Source organism: Heteronotia binoei, chromosome 6, assembly GCF_032191835.1.
Source record: "Heteronotia binoei isolate CCM8104 ecotype False Entrance Well chromosome 6, APGP_CSIRO_Hbin_v1, whole genome shotgun sequence".
NCBI lineage: Eukaryota > Metazoa > Chordata > Lepidosauria > Squamata > Gekkonidae > Heteronotia > Heteronotia binoei.
In genome coordinates, this window is record NC_083228.1 from 13,213,657 (window position 1) to 13,232,781 (window position 19,125).

The 19,125-nt window shown below is 47.1% G+C and overlaps 1 protein-coding gene across 2 annotated transcripts in view; it reads left to right on the top strand.

The window, feature by feature from the left end:
- LOC132573533 (pro-neuregulin-3, membrane-bound isoform-like) overlaps window positions 1-19,125 on the top strand; it is a 1,173,232-nt gene that overhangs the window by 224,371 nt on the left and 929,736 nt on the right. The gene's annotated exons all lie outside the window — the stretch shown is intronic.

The following is a 19,125-nucleotide window of genomic DNA, read 5'->3' on the forward strand; positions in this document are numbered from 1 at the left end:
TGGCTGCTGTGGAAGGTGGAGCCACAGAGAGAGAGGGAAAGCCCAAAGTGCAGGGGAGAAGTGAGGTAATTTATTAATATAGACTGGGTAGAAGGAGTGAGTGAGAGAGAATAAAACTAACACTCATGTGACAGCTGTCGCTGAAACAACAGTATTTCAATCTGCACTGCCAATCAGATCTCCGGCGGCCAATCAAGAGCCTTCCTAGGCAAGAGCCCCATCTGGCCCCACCCACTTTCTAAAATATTTGGTAGGCAGCAGGAAAAGTCTCAGCAGGAGGCATGGTGCCCATGGACTCCATGTTAGGGACCCCTGCAGAACGGTGCAAGCCTCACAAGAATAGAATCAGGTTGGTTCAGTCCTCAGTGAAATATCAAATATACTTTCGCCGGATTAGATAGAAATCCTCTGCAGCTGTATGTGATGTTAGATGTGCTTAAAATGTTGCCGTTAAGTGAAAAAGGATCCTCGTCTCTCGAGATGATTAAACTTCCTTCCGGGAGGAATGTACCACTTGCAGAAACATAATATACAGAAGTACTAAAACACTTTTTTAAAAGTCTGATTTTGCAAAGGCAAGGTAGGTGACATTCCCATTTTTCTGCCACATTTCTTTAATCTATCATTTCAGAAGTGGAGGTGGTGTTTGTGGCCTTGCAAATAAGGCTCTGTGATAAAAAAAAAAAAATGAGACAGGTTATAAACCAGAGACTAGTTTAAAAAAAAAAAAATTAAGAAACACATTGGAGAAGACGGTAGGAGAAAAGTAGAGAATGTAAGGAATGTGCCAAACATGGAAGAAAAGGAGCGTGGAACTGTGAGTTGTATTTCCGGGATTCTTTCCTGCCCACTGACCAGCTGGAGGAAATCTCTACCCCACAACAGCGACATCACACAATGTGCTTCTGGTCACTGCACCTCAAAAAGGATATTATAGCATTGGAAAAAGTGCAGAAAAGGGCAACTAGAATCATAAGTTTTGGAACACTTTCCCTATGAAGAAAGGTTTAAACTCTTGGGGCTCTTTAGCTTGGAGAAATGTCGACTGCGGGGTGACATGATAGAGGTTTACAAGATTATGCATGGGATGGAAAAAGTAGAGAAAGAAGTCCTTTCCCCCCTTTCTCACAATACAAGAACTCGTAGGCATTCGATGAAATTGCTGAGCAGTCAGGTTAAAATAGATAAATGGAAAGTACTTCTTCACCCAAACATATGGAATTCACTGCCACAGGAGGTGATGGCGGCTACAAGCATAGACAGCTTCAAGAGGGGATTGGATAAAAATATGGAGCAGACGTCCATCAGTGGCTATTAGCCACAGTGTGTGCATGTGTGTGTGTGTATTTTGGCCACTGTGTGATACAGAGTGTTGGATTGGATGGGCCATTGGCCTGATCCAACATGGCTTCTCTTATGTTCTTATGCTTACGTCACCCAGAAGTTATGTGGGCACCAGTATGCCCTCTAAGCTGAATTAGTGTGAGATAGATCACAGCTTTTTAGCCTCTGACTCACACATTTTTGTCTCAGCTCAGGAAGGATGGCCCCAGAGCAACTCATTTGTGCAGTAGCCAAATCACTCGCTCACAACTTTAATGCCAGTAGCTCACGAAGTAGAATGTTTGCTCACAAGACTTCAGGGCTTAGAGGGCACACCAGGGACGATGCTCTGTTTTTGGGCAAAACTCTGAGGGTGATTTTACCATGGAGTTTTGCTTCAAAACCAGAGTGCCTGCGTCTCCTACTGGGATGCTCAGGGATTTATTTATTTATTTGCAGGACCATGTAGGAACACAGTAACGGTTGACTTGCCATGAGGGGGTGTGGCCTAATGTGCAAATGAGTTCCTGCTGGGCTTTTTCTACAAAAAACCCCCCCTGTGTGAAACAATGGTGCTATTATGGGATGTGGCCGATATGCAAATGAGTTCTTGCTGGGCTTTTTCTGCAAGCCCCCCCAAAAAACCGCCTTGGCAACACTACTTAGTACTCATGGGGGTGTTGTGTTCCCATTGTGCAAAGGCTAGCGTAAAATGTGAATGGGGGCAGAGAAACCTGGTGAAATGAATTTACAATAACTGAGTATCTGTGTAATGAAATGAAGGAATTCAGTCTTAGTGACTCTCATAGAAAGACCAAAGAAGAAGAAGTTGTTACATATAATTAAATACAGGGCCCTAGCAGATATTGTTGTGTTTGACCCCAGAGACTTCTCTTCTTCTGGATCCATCTGAGGAAATTTCAAATGGAGGTGAATATTGGAATATTCAAACTTGTTCGCACAACGGTTCAGAAAACCACAAAGGGGAAAAAAAACCCCAGCTCAAGTTCAAAGGAGTCATTATTTGCATGTTCAGCTCCTTGAACTGCTTGGCTGATTATATATTTTAATAAAAATGACCCCCCATTAAAAAAAAAAAAAACACCTAACACAACAGAAGAATGAAATATGGATGTTTTCTCTTTTCACTCATAAAGACTGTTGGTTTCTAGAGCAATCTCTAATCCCCTTTGCATTCAGTTGTAACCCCCCACCCACCAAATTAACGGTTATTATTCAATACATTTAGGGAGAAACAAGAAAAATGAGTGACAAGCTGTTCTATTGGACATCGAGAACTGAGAATCGCTGGCCAATAAAGTCCCCCAAAATGGATTTCTAGGACCGTAATTGCCTGTCAACATTCTACCTGTTCTTTTAATCCGTTTCAGGATCATCCCAGGCAGCGGTCCATCAAGGGAGAATTGGTTTCGACTTTCCTGCTCTCTTAATTTTTTTTCGAAAGAAGAATATCTCCATAGTCTCTTCTATCATAGCGTTTGAAAATATCCCAACAGGGAGTCTGGCGAATGACCACTTCAATTGCTTTATAGAGGTCACAGCACTAAATCCAAGAACGTTTTGTTGGGAGGGTTCGGCCAGAACGACCAGGAGTGAATTTAGACTTCCCTTGGATTTAGCACAATGCAGATGACTTGATTTGTACGACTTCTTACATAAGCCTACCTGTTTAGATTTTGGTACCCATGGCTTCCTTTCGGACTAGCGTTTCGTGATTTTTGTTTTGTTTTGTATTTGACACATGGCCATGGATTGGGGGAATTTGCTTTGCTAGAAACCAGGCGGGGGTGACCAGTGTTTCCTCTAAGCTGTGTAGTCTTGTGAGCAAAAATTCTATGTTGTGAGCTACTGGCATTAATGTTGTGAGCTACTGAATAAATTAGAGCCCCGTGAGGTAATGCTGCAGTACTGCAGTCAGAGCCCTCTGCTCACGACCTGAAGTTCGATCCCAGCGGAAGCTGGTTCAGGTAGCAGGCTCCATCCTTCTGAGGTCGGTAAAATGAGTCCCCAGCTTGCTGGGGGGAAAGCGTAGATGACTGGGGAAGTCAATGGCAAACCATCCCATAAAAAGTCTGCTGTGAAAACGTTGTGAAAGCAACGCCACCCCAGAGTCGGAAACAACTGGCGCTTGCACAGGGGACCTTTCCTGGATTTAGCAGGATGCAGATTACTTGATTTGTATGACTTCTTAAACAAGCCTACCTGTTTAGATTTTGGTACCCATGGCTTCCTTTCAGACTAGTGTTTTGTGATTTTTTTATGTTTTGTATTTGATACATGGCCATGGATTTGGGGAGTTTGCTTTGCTAGAAGCCAGATGGTGATGACCAATGTTTCCTCTAAGCCCGGGGTGACCAACGGTAGCTCTCCAGATGTTTTGCCTACAACTCCCATCAGCCCCAGCCAGCATGGCCAATGGCTGGGGCTGATGGGAGCTGTAGGCAAAAAAATCTGGAGAGCTACCGTCGGCCACCCCTGCCCTATATCTTCTCCCCCCCCCCACAACAGACACCCTGCAAGGAGGGTGGAGCTGAGAGGGCTCTCACAGCAGCTGCCCTTTCAAGGACAACCCCTGCGAGAGCTATGGCTGACCAAGGCCATTCCAGCGGCTGCAAGTGGAGGAGTGGGGAATCAAACCCGGTTCTCCCAGGTAAGAGTCTGCACACTTAACCGCTACACCAAACTGGTTCTCTCACTGCACCAAACTAAGCTCTTCAGAAACCTGAAAGTGGCTGGGTGCTGCTAAAACAGTGCGCTCTTTGGAGGCTTCTTTGAAAGCCTCCGAAGAGCTTAGTGCAGGGGGCAAGTGGTGGGGCAGCAGCCCTCTTGTGCGCCGCCCACCGGTCTCTCGTCCCCCGCCGTCCTGCAAGATGACGTCACTTCTGGTGGCATAATCATGCCGCATGTTTACTTTGCACAATGAGCTCCATCAAGGGAGCTTGTGGGAGGGGAGGCGTGGTGCGGGGGGGGGGGGGTCTGCCTTGAGCAGCGCAACACCTAGCGCCGGCCCTGTGCATCACATTTACTAGACTAGATGATAAGTGGCTCTAGAGACTGCTGCTATACCATACCCTCTGATTAAGTGACTTGCTGAAAGAAGCTAGTGGCATCAAGTACATTAGGAGGCACTTGGGGTTAGGGAGACCTTTTGCTCCCTGCAGCTCTGCCTGCCACCACTCAATTGACCGGTGTGTGTGTGGGTGGGAGGGGAAATGCTGGGGATCAGGGGTGGGATTGTAGCAGGAGCTCCTTTGCAAATTAGGCCACACACCCCTGATGTAGCCTGCCCTCCAAGAGCCTCCAAGGCTCTTTTTTTGTAAGCTCGTGGAGGATTGGCTACATCAGGGGTGTGCGCCTAATAGGCAAAGGAGCTCCTGCTAGAATTCCACTTCTGCTGGGGATGATCAGCAGTGTGCTGATGTCATAAAGTCACCTCCAGTGTGACCTGGAAATGATGTCATCACATCAGGCACTGCTCTAGCATTCCCCCCAAACTCAGGGATTAAACCGTGGAGCTAGGGGCAGATGCCCTACACCAGGGGTGGCCAACGGTAGCGCTCCAGGGTTTTTTTTGCCTACAACTCCCATCAGCCCCAGTCAGCATGGCCAATGGCTGGGGCTAATGGGAGTTGGAGACAAAAAACATCGGGAGGGCTACACGTTGGCCACCTCTGCCCTATGTGAACATGACTTCCAGGTTCTGCCAAAAACGACATCACAAATCAACAGCTGGCAAGTTCACAATGTTTCCAGTAAGCTCCCCCCCCAAAAAAAAATACCCACAAGTCTCCCGCCAGGTGCCATCCTCAAGCTCACAACCCTGTTCAACAGCCACTTTGAAAGTCTAACACAAGATGGCAGCAACGTCTGTCACTCCTGCTAATACAGGAGCCACAGTTTACGGGACAAATTCATGCAGAGTGAGGTCAGTGAGGTGAGGAAAGGTTGAAGCAGGGTGGTGGCAACGGTACATAGGAGCAGCGTAAGAACATAAGCTTCCAAATCTAAACCTTAAGCTGAATTTCCCCTCATAGCGAGGATGAGCAGGGCAGAGTGTCACCAAAAGTGTCAGGGTTTTAGCCTGTTTCTCAGATGTTCATAGATAGGAGCGACATGTCATGGGGAGCTTTTGCTATTGGCTCCACCTGAAGTTCCATCGAGCTACATCCAGAAGTTCCGCTCATAGCCAGGCTCTTTTAATGTCCATGGAATGAAAGCAACAAAACAGTGGTGCCAGGGGAATGAATTTTATTCCATTGATGCACCCCAGCACATTTCGGTCAGTGCTTTCCCCAGGGACATTTGCACCATTTTGAAGTATTAGTGTTATTCCCAAATCAATCACCAACACTTCAAAATGGTGAAGAAGAAGAAGAAGAAGAAGAAGAAGAAGAAGAAGATGATGATGATGATGATGATGATGATGATGATGATGATGATGATGATGATGATGATGATGATGATGGATTTATATCCCACCCTCCACTCCGAATCTCAGAGTCTCAGAGCGGTCACAATCTCCTTTACCTTCCTCCCCCACAATAAACACCCTGTGAGGTGGGTGAGGCTGAGAGAGCTCTCACAGCAGCTGCCCTTTCAAGGACAACTCTGAGGAGAGCTACGGCTGATCCAAGGCTATTCCAGCAGCTGCAAGTGGGGGAGTGGGGAATCAAACCACTGCACCAGACTGGCTCCCCTGAAGAAGCGCAGAGCAAAATACATCAGGGTACGTAGGGGGAATAAAAGGTATTCACACGGCACCACCGTTTTGCTTTTCCATTTCTTGATTTCATTGGCGTCACTTCTTCTTCTCCTCGCCCTCTCTTCATTTCCTGCCCGGTGCCAACTCTAGATCTACCCGTACCATCCTCTAACTCCCCCCGCAACAGAACCAGCCTGTCTGGAACCCTAGGCGAGGATAATTTCTGTCTCCCCTCTGGCCTGATGACCTCATTGAGTCACATAGGGGTGCCCATTTTGGTCCCCCCCCCAAAAAAAGGCTGGCACCCTAGGCAATCACTTAGTTTGCCTAGTGGCAGGACTGCCCCCCCCCCCCCGCAAACAACAATCCCTGATTTCTGAGGCTACTAGGTGGGATAATCTTGGGGGGGAAAGTGTGGGTAGGAGAGAAGGTAAATAGAAGCAAAGCAGGAGAGAGGGAGCAAATGGGGAACGGAGATCTCTCCATGAGTAAGGTTGCCTGCACGTGGGGGGACCAGAACTGGTGTTGCATCATATGCAATGGTGATTTTATTTTGACAGTTTTTCTCTCACTGCCCATAGAAGCAGCAGTGAGAGCATGGGTGGCTGGCAGGAGGAGAGCCAGTCTGGTGTAGGGGTTAAGTGCGCAGACTCTTATCTGGGAGAACTGGGTTGGATTCCCCACTACTCCACTTGCGGCTGCTGGAATGGCCTTGGGTCAGCCAGAGCTCTCTTATCTGGGAGAACCGGGTTGGATTCCCCACTCCACTTGCACCTGCTGGGATGGCCTTGGGTCAGCCGTAGCTCTCTTATCTGGGAGAACAGGGTTGGATTCCTCACTCCTCCACTCGCACCTGCTGGAATGGCCTTGGGTCAGCCATAGCTCTCTTATCTGGGAGAACAGGATTGGATTCCTCAATCCTCCACTTTCACCTGCTGGAATGGCCTTGGGTCAACCATAGCTCTCTTATCTGGGAGAACAGGGTTTGATTTCCCACTCCTCCACTTGCAGCTGCTGGAATGGCCTTGGGTCAGCCATAGCTTTCTTATCTGAGAGAACCGGGTTTGATTCCCCACTCCTCCACTTGCACCTGCTTGGAATGGTCTTGGGTCAGCCAGAGCTCTCGCAGGAGTTGTTCTTGAAAGGGCAGCTTCTGGGAGAGCTCTCTCAGCCCCACCCACCTCACAGGGTGTCTGTTGTGGGGGGAGGGAGGTAAAGGAGATTGTGAGATTCAAAACATGGGGCGAGATATAAATCCAATAACATCATCATCATCATCATCAAAATCATCATCTTCTTCTTCCTCCCTGGTAACCCTATCTGCAGGTTCTCATGGACCCCTACTTGCCACATTATGTTTGTCAGTGTTCCAGCACCGGCGTTTCAGCCAATCTGGACAGTGGCAGCCTGGATAAATCAATTTGGCTCCTGATGGATTAGTCATGAGACCCTCTTGGAACAGGCCAATTTGAAATCTTTGCCGGCGCTCTGTTAAATGCGTTCTCATATCCTTTCGGGCCGCCGGTAGAGATGCTTCGACAAAACGAAGAATAGCAAACAGAACGTGATTATCCTGAAGATTCCATCTGGCTTGCAGAGGCCTGTTTATTATTTATTCCCAAATAATGACATCTTAGAAACAGAGAAACTGTAGTAACTGTCTAGATTAGGCAAAATGTATTACTAGGAATTATCTTCCCTAAATATTTTATATTCTCGTTCCCAAGTTTTCTGATAATTTATAGTCCCCTGCGTTTTCCGTTAACATTTCGGCAAGGAGGCTGCTTGTTTGAGATATAGTATCGGTATAACATAATTTGGGTTGCCGTCTTGAAGGCCTCCCTTGCTCTAGCAACAAAAATCTAACCGTGCATCACTAGTGAGTTCATTTTATGCCTCGGGACTCTTGTGGGTGTTGCAGGTTGGGTGGATAAAATCTGGGGAAAGTGCTTTGACGACTAGCGTTGCAATCCTGTGCTGAGTTCCTCCAGTCTAAAGCCATTGATTACAAGTGGGCTTGGCCCCGAATAACCGTTCAAAGGATTGCAGTGCAAAGGTACTTCCGTGCTGGTCCTTCTTCCGTTACTGATAGCGTTCGTTCACTCCGTTGCCGCAGAAAGTCCAAATGACATTGCTGCTAACCTACTGTGTTCCTGCCATTCTCCTAGCTCTTTAAAGTTGCCTTTCGTTTAGTTTTATTCGATTTATATCCCGCCCTCCCCGCCAAAGCAGGCTCAGGGCGGCTCACAGTACACAGTAAAGCACAATGAAACAATTTAGATAAAACATTAAGTTAAAACAAAACAATTTGGTGCTAGTTTCCATTTAGTTACAGACGGCATTTGATGTTCTTAGACATCCTATTAAATCTTATATCTCAGCAGGTTCAGTTAAATGCTAGCTGAAGCAGTGCCGTCTTGCTGCCTGGCGGAATTGGGCAAGGTCCCACAAGGCTCTGACCTCAGGCAGTTGGTTCCACCAATGGGGGGTAGCAACTGAAGAAGACCGTCGATTTATACCCTGCCCTTCTCTCCGAATCAGAGTCTCAGAGCAGCTTACAGTCTTAATCTTAATCAATTCCGTAGGGCGTGCAAAACCGCCCTCTTCCAACTAGCCTTCTGAGATGGAACCTGGCATAAGCATCACGCCATCTTTAACACAACTGAGACAGTAGCACCACTAAATTATATTGTTTTAGACTGTTTTTAGATTATTTAATTTTTAATTGTGAATTGTATTTAATTGTATTATCTGTTTTTATTGTTATAACATGGCTTATGCCATGTCCTGTAAGCCGCCCTGAGCCTGCCTCGGCGGGGAGGGCGGGGTATAAATAAATTATTATTATTATTATTATTATTATTATTATTATTATTAATCTCCTTTATCTTCTCCCCCCCACAACAGACACCCTCTGAGGTGGGTGGGGCTGAGAGGGCTCTCCCAGCAGCTGCCCTTTCAAGGACAACTCCTACGAGAGCTATGGCTGACGCGAGGCCATTCCAGCAGCTGCAAGTGGAGGAGTGGGGAATCAAACCCGGTTCTCTCAGACAAGAGTCTGCACACTTCACCACTTGAGAAGGCTCTTTCTCTGGTTGATTTCAATCTTGCCTCCTCCGCCCGGGGATTGATTGTAAGTTTTGTGTTCCAGATCGAAGTACCCTCTGGGGAACGTGGGAGAAGAGATGGTCCCTAAGGTAGGCAGGTCCTCGGCGATAATAGGGCTTTGATGGTAATAAGCAGCATCTTGTAGTGAATCCAGTATACCACTGGCAGCCAGTGCCGTTTCCCCAGCCCCGCTTTTGTGGCAATCCCCCCCTCCCCACAATTGTCACTGAAATTGACAATAGGTGGGGCTGAGAGAGCTCTTCCAGAACTGCTCTTGAGCAGAACAGCCCTGAGAGAATTTGTGGCTGACCCAAGGGTCACATCAGCAGGTGTATGTCGGAGGGAGGAATCAAACCTGAACCACTACACGCACTGAACCACTACACCAAACTGGCTCTCCAGGAAGGGAGGGAGCTGTTCCTGTTTGCAGCAGAGGATAGGACTCACAATAACGGGTTCAAATTAAGGGTGGAAAGGTACCAGCTGGATATTTGCTGGTGGTCTTCAAGCAGCAGCTGGGCAAACACTTGCCAAATGTGCGTTAGCTTGATTTTGCATTGCGTAGAGTGTTGCTGGCCCGTATGGCCCCTTCCAGCTCTATGATTCTGGGATGTTGTTTGCATGGCCCGCTGGGATATATGACATCCCAGGGGATGTGGGAGGAGCCAGTCTCCTAGCTCCTCCCCACTCTAGTGGCGCCCTACTTCCAGGGATGGACTGCTTGCTGTGCTTTATTTATTTATTTATTTATTTATTTATTTTATTCTGTAACTTATATCCCGCCCTTCCCACAAGTGGCTCAGGGCAGCTTACAACAAACAATAAAACAATAAAATCGGAACAAATTAATACATTTAAATTCAAACATTTAAAACCTAAAAACCTTAAAATTTTTACATTTTACATTAAAACTGTACAGTATAATCACAAAAATCTAAGATCTAGAAAGCTACATTTGTCTAGTCAGGCGTAGGCTAACCGGAAGAGGGTCGTCTTACAGGCCCTGCGGAACTGAGTAAGATCCCGCAGGGCCCTCACCTCTTCCGGTAGCTGGTTCCACCACATAGGGGCCGTTGTGGAAAAGGCCCTGTCTCTAGTTGTTTTGAGGCGCACTTCCTTGGGCCCAGGGATGGTGAGAAGATTTTGAGTCCCAGACCTCAGTACTCTCTGGGGAACGTGTGGGGAGAGATGGTCCCTCAGGTAGGCAGGTCCCAGGCCATATAGGGCTTTAAAGGTAATGACCAGCACCTTGTACCGGACTCGGTATATTATTGGAAGCCAGTGCAGAGCCCGAAGACCCGGCCGAATGTGCCCCCATCTTGGGAGGCCCAATAACAGCCGGGCCACGGCATTCTGCACCAGCTGCAATTTCCGGGTCCGGCACAGGGGCAGCCCCATGCAGAGGGCATTGCAGTAATCCAACCTCGAGGTGACCGTAGCATGGATCACTGTTGCTAGGTCGTCGGGGTCCAGGAAGGGGGCCAACTGCCTTGCCCGTCTAAGATGAAAAAACGTGGACTTGGCCGTGGTCGCTATCTGGGCCTCCATATTTAGGGACGGCTCCACTAGTACCCCCAAGCTTTTGACCCTGTCCGCCGGCCTCAGCGGGACACCGGCAAAAGCTAGCAGGGGGATTTCCCCCCCCCCGGCCCCCGACGGCCCAAACAAAGGACCTCTGTCTTCGCAGGATTCAATGTCAGTCCACTCAGTCTGAGCCACTCGGCCACGGCCTGTAATGCCCGATCTAAGTTTCTTCAAATATATTAGAAGTAGGAAACCAGCCAGGGAGGCAGTGGGGCCCTTGGATGACCATGGGGTAAAAGGATTACTGAAGGAGGATAGGGAAATGGCTGAGAAGCTAAATGAATTTTTTGCCTCTGTCTTCACTGTGGAAGACGAGAACTTTCTGCCCGCCCCAGAACAACTAATTTTGGAAGGGGTGTTGAAAGACCTGAGTCAGATTGAGGTGACAAAAGAGGAGGTCCTACAACTGATAGACAAATTAAAAACTAATAAGTCACCGGGTCCGGATGGCATACATCCGAGAGTTCTGAAAGAACTCAAAGTTGAACTTGTGGATCTTCTAACAAAAATCTGTAATCTTTCATTGAAATCTGCCTCCGTTCCTGAGGACTGGAAGGTAGCAAATGTCACCCCCATCTTTAAAAAAGGTTCCAGAGGAGATCCGGGAAATTACAGGCCAGTCAGTCTGACTTCAATACCGGGAAAGTTGGTAGAAACCATTATCAAGGACAGAATGAGTAGGCACATTGATGAACACGGGTTATTGAGGAAGACTCAGCATGGGTTCTGCAAGGGAAGATCTTGCCTCACTAACCTGTTACATTTCTTTGAGGGGGTGAACAAACATGTGGACAAAGGAGACCCAATAGATGTTGTTTACCTTGACTTCCAGAAAGCTTTTGATAAAGTTCCTCATCAAAGGCTCCTTAGAAAACTTGAGAGTCATGGAGTAAAAGGACAGGTCCTCCTGTGGATCAAAAACTGGCTTAGTAATAGGAAGCAGAGAGTGAGTATAAATGGGCAGTCTTCGCAGTGGAGGACGGTAAGCAGTGGGGTGCCACAGGGCTCGGTACTGGGTCCCATGCTCTTTAACTTGTTCATAAATGATTTAGAGTTGGGAGTGAGCAGTGAAGTGGCCAAGTTTGCGGATGACACTAAATTGTTCAGGGTGGTGAGAACCAGAGAGGATTGTGAGGAACTCCAAAGGGATCTGTTGAGGCTAGGTGAGTGGGCGTCAACATGGCAGATGCGGTTCAATGTGGCCAAGTGCAAAGTAATGCACATTGGGGCCAAGAATCCCAGCTACAAATACAAGTTGATGGGGTGTGAACTGGCAGAGACTGACCAAGAGAGAGATCTTGGGGTCGTGGTAGATAACTCACTGAAAATGTCAAGACAGTGTGCGTCTGCAATAAAAAAGGCCAACGCCATGCTGGGAATTATTAGGAAGGGAATTGAAAACAAATCAGCCAGTATCATAATGCCCCTGTATAAATCGATGGTGCGGTCTCATTTGGAGTACTGTGTGCAGTTCTGGTCGCCGCACCTCAAAAAGGATATTATAGCATTGGAGAAAGTCCAGAGAAGGGCAACTAGAATGATTAAAGGGCTGGAGCACTTTCCCTATGAAGAAAGGTTGAAACGCTTGGGACTCTTTAGCTTGAAGAAACGTCGACTGCGGGGTGACATGATAGAGGTTTACAAGATAATGCATGGGATGGAGAAAGTAGAGAAAGAAGTACTTTTCTCCCTTTCTCACAATACAAGAACTCGTGGGCATTCGATGAAATTGCTGAGCAGAAAGGTTAAAACGGATAAAAGGAAGTACTTCTTCACCCAAAGGGTGTTTAACATGTGGAATTCACTGCCACAGGAGGTGGTGGCGGCCACAAGTATAGCCACCTTCAAGAGGGGTTTAGATAAAAATATGGAGCACAGGTCCATCAGTGGCTATTAGCCACAGTGTATGTGTGTATAAAAATTTTTTGCCACTGTGTGACACAGAGTGTTGGACTTGATGGGCCGTTGGCCTGATCCAACATGGCTTCTCTTATGTTCTTATGTTATGTTCTTATCTGGAGCGCAGACCGGTCGGCCGTCCATAAGCAGATAGAGCTGGGTGTCATCAGCATACTGGTGGCACCCCAGCCCATACCTTCGGGCAATCTGGGCAAGAGGTCGCATATAGATGTTAAATAACATCGGGGAGAGAACCGCTCCCTGGGGCACCCCACAGTCGAGTGAGTGCCTCCGGGATAGTTCCCCCCCAATCGCGACCCTTTGTCCCCGACCTTCAAGGAAAGAGGAAAGCCACTGCAAGGCCAACCCCTGAATCCCCGCGTCGGCGAGGCGGCAAGTCAGCAACCGATGGTCGACCGTATCGAACGCCGCCAATAGGTCCAACAGCATCAGTACTGCCGAGCCACCCCGATCCAGATGCCGTTGAAGGTCATCTACTAGGGCGACCAACACTGTCTCTGTCCCATGACCTGGGCGAAAGCCGGACTGAAGCCGTGCTTGATAAATGCTAATATATTACACAGAACATATTGTATGCCCGACAGGCACAAATATATTTAGTATCATTCTCTGCCTCTCTAGCAACATCCAACTCATACAGCCATCTCATTTTCCCTTTCCTTGCATCTGGAAATGTGTCAATGAATGCTGCTTCTTTTTTTTGGTCTGTAAAGATTTGAATATTCAGCCATGATAGATAATTGCCTATGAAACAGCAGCTGAAACCGTTGGTCTCTGTTTTTGGAATATTCTGGTAGCTGTTGATGAATGGAGGGGGCGGGATTGTGAATGGAGTGTTGAATTCCTGACAGCTGATGATGGAAATCCAAGCTTTTCCTTTGACAGATGTCCGTTGGCATGATATCGCCTTGCCAGGCTTTCTCACATGTTTCTCTGCCTTTAATTTTGTATGCCCTTGGAAAGGAGCACATCGTCTTTGGCTCCTCGTAACTTTTTTGCTCGCTCTTTTCCTCTCCATCAATTATAGATGTTGCTGGGACTTCCTATTTGAGGGCTGTTGAGGAACATCATATAACATAGGAATGATAAAGAGAAGATGGCACCATGGAATGCTGTTGTCCAGACTGGGGGGAGGGCATGAAGCTCAGATACAAATTGGAAAGATTTGGATCACAAGGGAGAGCCAGGTTTGAGGGGGAAAAAACCCCTCTGTCTGTCTGTCTCTCTATCTGTCTCTCTATCTGTCTCTCTATCTGTCTCTCTATCTGTCTCTCTATCTGTCTCTCTATCCCTCTATCTCTCTATCTATCTATCTATCTATCTATCTATCTATCTATCTATCTATCTATCTATCTATCTATCTATCTATCTATCTATCTATCTATCTATCTATCATCTATCTATCATCTATCTATCATCTATCTACCCACCTACCTTGTCTGTCTGTCTGTCCGTCCGTTCGTCCATCCATCCCCCCTCTATCTATCTATCTATCTATCTATCTATCTATCTATCTATCTATCTATCTATCTATCTATCTATCTATCTATCTATCTATCTATCTATCTATCTATCTATCTATCTATCTATCTATCTATCTATCTATCTATCTGTCTGTCTATCTGTCTGTCTGTCTGTCTGTCTGTCTGTCTGTCTGTCTGTCTGTCTGTCTGTCTGTCTGTCTGTCTCTGAAATAATTCTGGACATGTCACTAATAATCAGGGGTGGAATTTGAGCAGGAGCTCCTTTGCATATTAGGCAAAACACCCCTGTTGTAGCCAATCTTCCAAGCGCTTACAAGGCTACATCAGGCTACATCGGGGGTGGGGTGTGGCCTAATATGCAAAGGAGCCCCTGCTAGAATTCCACCCCTGCTAGCAATGGTGGTGGGAAGTGCCGTCGAATTGCAGACAGCTTTCAGCGTCGCTGCAGCATTTGCAAGGCAAGAGATGTTCAGAGGCGGCTTGCCATTGCCTGCCTCTGTGTAGCAACCTTGTACTTTGGGGGTAGCCTCCCCTCCAATGACTAGCCAGGGCTGGCCCTGCTGAACTTCCAAAACCTGATGAGATCAAGCTAGCCTCCGCCATCCTGGTCAGGGCAGAGGATCTTTAATGTCACAAATGTCGTGTGTGACAGAAGCTTTCACAAGCAGAGGCTACTTCATAGGATGAAAGCTAAGAATCCACCTAATGCCACGAGGACACAGTAGATCAGTGTCCCCCAACCTGTTTTGGCACCAGGGACCAGTTTCGTGGAAGACAATTTTTCCACGGATCAGTGGGGGAGACGACGCTGGGGGTTTTGCCACTCCAGGCTGCTCCTGCCCACACCACATTCTTCCCCCCCATGGGGGGGTCTTTAAATGGGGGGGGGGAGACTGGGGCTGTTTCTGCCTCCCCCTCCCATTTGAAGACCCCTGCTGATCAGCTGATCAGTGGAGGTCTATAAATGAGGGGTAGGCTAAGGCAGCCGTCTCCAATCTTTTTGGCACCAGGGACCAGTGTTGTGGAAGACAGTTTTTCCGCCGACCAGGGGGAGGGGTGGTGGTGGTTTCAGGATGATACAATTGTGCACTTTATTTCTGTTAGTTTGGTGTGGTGGTTAAATGCGCAGACTCTTCTCTAGGAAAACCGGGTCTGATTCCCCACTCCTCCACTTGCAGCTGCTGGAATGGCCTTGGGTCAGCCAGAGCTTTGGCAGGAGCTTGAAAGGGCAGCTGCTGTGAGAGCTCTCTCAGCCCCACCCACTTCACAGAGTGTCTGTTGTGGGGGAGGAAGGGAAAGGAGATTGTGAGCCACTCTGAGACTCTGAAATTCGAAGTGGAGGGCAGAATCTAAATCCAGTGTTGTCTTATTATGATTACTACATTGTAATATATAATGAAATAATTATACAACTCACGACCTGGTTGCTAACAGGCCCTGGACCGTACCGGTCTATGGCCCAGGGTTTGGGGACCCCTGGGCTAAGGTCACAGCAGCACTGCCCCTTCTGCCGGCCTGGGACCTGGGCAGACGAAAGAGGCAGCGTGGATTCACTCTGAGGCAAGGCCATGCCAGTTTGGTGTAGTGGTTAAGTGTGTGGACTCTTATCTGGGAGAACCGGGTTCGATTACCCCCTCCTCCACTTGCAGCTGCTGGAATGGCCTTGGGTCAGCCAGAGCTCTCTTCTCTGGGAGAACCAGGTTTGATTCCCCACTCCTCCACTTGCACCTTGTTGCTAGCATGGCCTTGGGTCAGCCATAGCTCTGGCAGAGGTTGTCCTTGAAAGGGCAACTGCTGTGAGAGCCCTCTCCAGCCCCACCCACCTCACAGGGTGTCTGTTGTGCAGGAGAGAGATAAAGGAGATTGTGAGCTGCTCTGAGACTCTTGAGTGGAGGGCGGGATATAAATCCAATGTCGTCGTCTTCTCCTTCATGCTACCTCTTTAGTCCTGAGCTGCTTTGCCTTGCTCCGTGGCCTGGTTGTTGTTACCAGGCCACGACCCCGTACTGGTCCACTGCCTGGTGGTTGGGGGACCCCTGCAGAAGGTGACCGAGGACTTGCATTTCTTTCTTCCACTATCCACGTGCCCCACTGCCAATCAAACACGCTTGCTGAACTGGTATTTATAACAGGCTCTTTGGTGCTTTTTGTCCCATTGCTTTGTTATATTTGGGGCGGGATAATTGCGAGCACACGGGCTGCTCTTTTTGTCAATCTGCATTTTACTTCGGGAGCAGAAGTTCTGTTTCCAGCTGAAGCCCGAGGGCAAAATGCACCCTCAGATTTTATACAAAAGCCCTTTGCGATCAAAGGCATTGAAACCAAAATGTTGTGTTAACCTGCTCGGCGTGCGTGCCTATGTCTGTTAGATTTTGTTGATGCAAGTACCTTTAGCTATTTAAAGAAAAAGAACACCCAACACCCCCATTATTATTTTTTTTTGTTCTTTTACACATTTTTGCCACTCTGCAATTTGTGCATAAAATGTTTCCCCATGTGCCGTGCGGCATACGTGGCTTATGATTTATGATATGACTCGGAGTCTTCTGCGTGACTTATTAGTATGAAATCCCTCGCTGGGCTTTTCTATTGTAACTCATCCTCAAACGGAGTACAGAAGGAGAACACTCATCCCCATCTTCAACAGAAATATATTTCTGGCATCAAACTCGATGGGGATTTTTTTTTTTTTATTGTGTCGGGTTCTGGGGGGAAAGCAGCTGCATATTTCTAAAACGGCCTGGATGAATGCCGCTGAAGCGGTTTCCTACCTGCACAATTATCTTTCAGGAAGCGTACACACTGTGTTCAAAAAAGCCCTCATGCTTGCTCGAACATTCTACCACATAACACTTTTTTTGTTTGGTGTCAATAAACAAATAAATAAAATAACTTATTCCCTGTTAACCGTCTTTTCTTTAATAAAAAAAACCCCCAAAACACCTAGGTAAGCGCTTAATTAGTTGCAAGAGATAAGTATCGCTATCTACATTGAAATCAAAATTCTATCTGCATTAATCTTTCCAAGATTTGACCCTTTTTGCAGGAGGAAAAGAGCTTTCTTCATTCCATCTAGCCTGTCTGTCTGTCCGACTATATCTATCTATCTATCTATCTATCTATCTATCTATCTATCTATCTATCTATCTATCTATCTATCTATCTATCTATCTATCTATCTATCTATCTATCTATCTATCTATCTATCTATCTACATATGAACATATGAAGCTGCCTTATACTGAATCAGACCCTTGGTCCATCAAAGTCAGTATTGTCTTCTCAGACTGGCAGCGGCTCTCCAGGGTCTCAAGCTGAGGTTTTTCACACCTATTTGCCTGGACCCTTTTTTGGAGATGCCAGGGATTGAACCTGGGACCTTCTGCTTCCCAAGCAGATGCTCTACCACTGAGCCACTGTCCCTCCCCTATCTATCTATCATCTATCTATCTATCTATCTATCTATCTATCTATCTATCTATCTATCTATCTATCTATCTATCTATCATCTGCCCATCCGTCTGTCTATCATCATCATCATCATCATCATCTCTCTCTCTCTCTCCATCCATCCTCTATCATCCATCCATCCATCCATCCATCCATCCATCCATCCATCCATCCATCCATCATCTATCTCAGGGGTCTGCTAACAGAAATGGAACAAAATTTGGGAGAAGCCAGTTGTAACAAAGAATGTGAGTTTGCTGCACTGTAAACATGATGTGGAGGTAGTGTGGGAATTGAAAAGGGAGGTTGCTTGAGCCCAAATTTGATTGACTACTGCGCCTTTTTGTTAATTCATGACAGGTGGCTTGCCATGGTCTGCCTCTGTGTAGTGACCCTGATATTCCTTAGTGGTCATTAACAATGTTCCCTCTAAGCTGTGGAGTCTTGTGAGCAAAAAATTCTACTTTGTGAGCTGCTAAGTTGTGCGCTATCGGCAGTAAAGTTGTGAGCTCCTGCATACATTAGTTTGCTCCGGGGCCATTTTTCCTGAGCTGAGACAAAACTGTGTGAGCTGGAGGCTAAAAAAATTGTGAGCTAGCTCACACTAACTCAGCTTAGAGGGAACACGAGTCACTAACTAGGACCAACCTTGCATAGCTTTTGAGTTCTGACAAGATCGGGCTAGCCTGGGCTATTCAAGTCAGTGTGTTTCATACATGAATTCTGTTTTCCAGATCCTATCTTGAGACTCTGGCCATTAGAACCCACCCATGGATAAGTTACAGATCTATGGATTACCCAGACCAAAGAGAAAGGGAAGCTCTGCATTTCATTGCTACTTCCAGGGCTTTTTTTTGAGCAGGAACGCCCCAGAACACAGTTCCGGCTGGCTTGGTGTCAGGGGGTGTGGCCTAATATGTAAATGAGCTCCAGCTGGGCTTTTTCTACCCCAAAAGCCCTGGCCACTTCTGTCTCCAAGCTTGTTCCTACGCACAGCATTCAAGCCCTGCCCTGAACACCAGTACTGTATCTCATTGGTTGTAACCAAGCTAGTCTCCATGGATACGGGTACCTTTTCCTCAGAAATGAGAGGCTTCTTTTTTATTGTCCTCAGGGCTTTTTTTGTTTGGAAGGAACACAGTTCCAGCTGGCTTGGAGTCAGGGTGTGGCCTAATATGCAAATGAGTTCTCATTGGGCTTGTTCTAACCACTGCCGAATGACCCCCCCAAAAAAGTTTGAATTTGAATGGTTGTATAATTTATAAACATTCATATTCAAACTTTTTTTTTTTGGTCATTCAGCAGTGGTTAGAATAAGCCCAACAGGAACTCATTTGCATGTTTGCATTATTTGTAAAATAATTTATAATTTATAAAAGAGCCCCGGGGCACAGTGTGGAAAAGCTGCAGTACTGCAGTCCTAAGCTCTGCTCACGACCTGAGTTTGATCCCGGCGGAAGCTGGATTCAGGTAGCCTGCTGGAGGTTGACTCAGCCTTCCATCCTTCCGAGGTCAGTAAAATGAGTCCCCAGT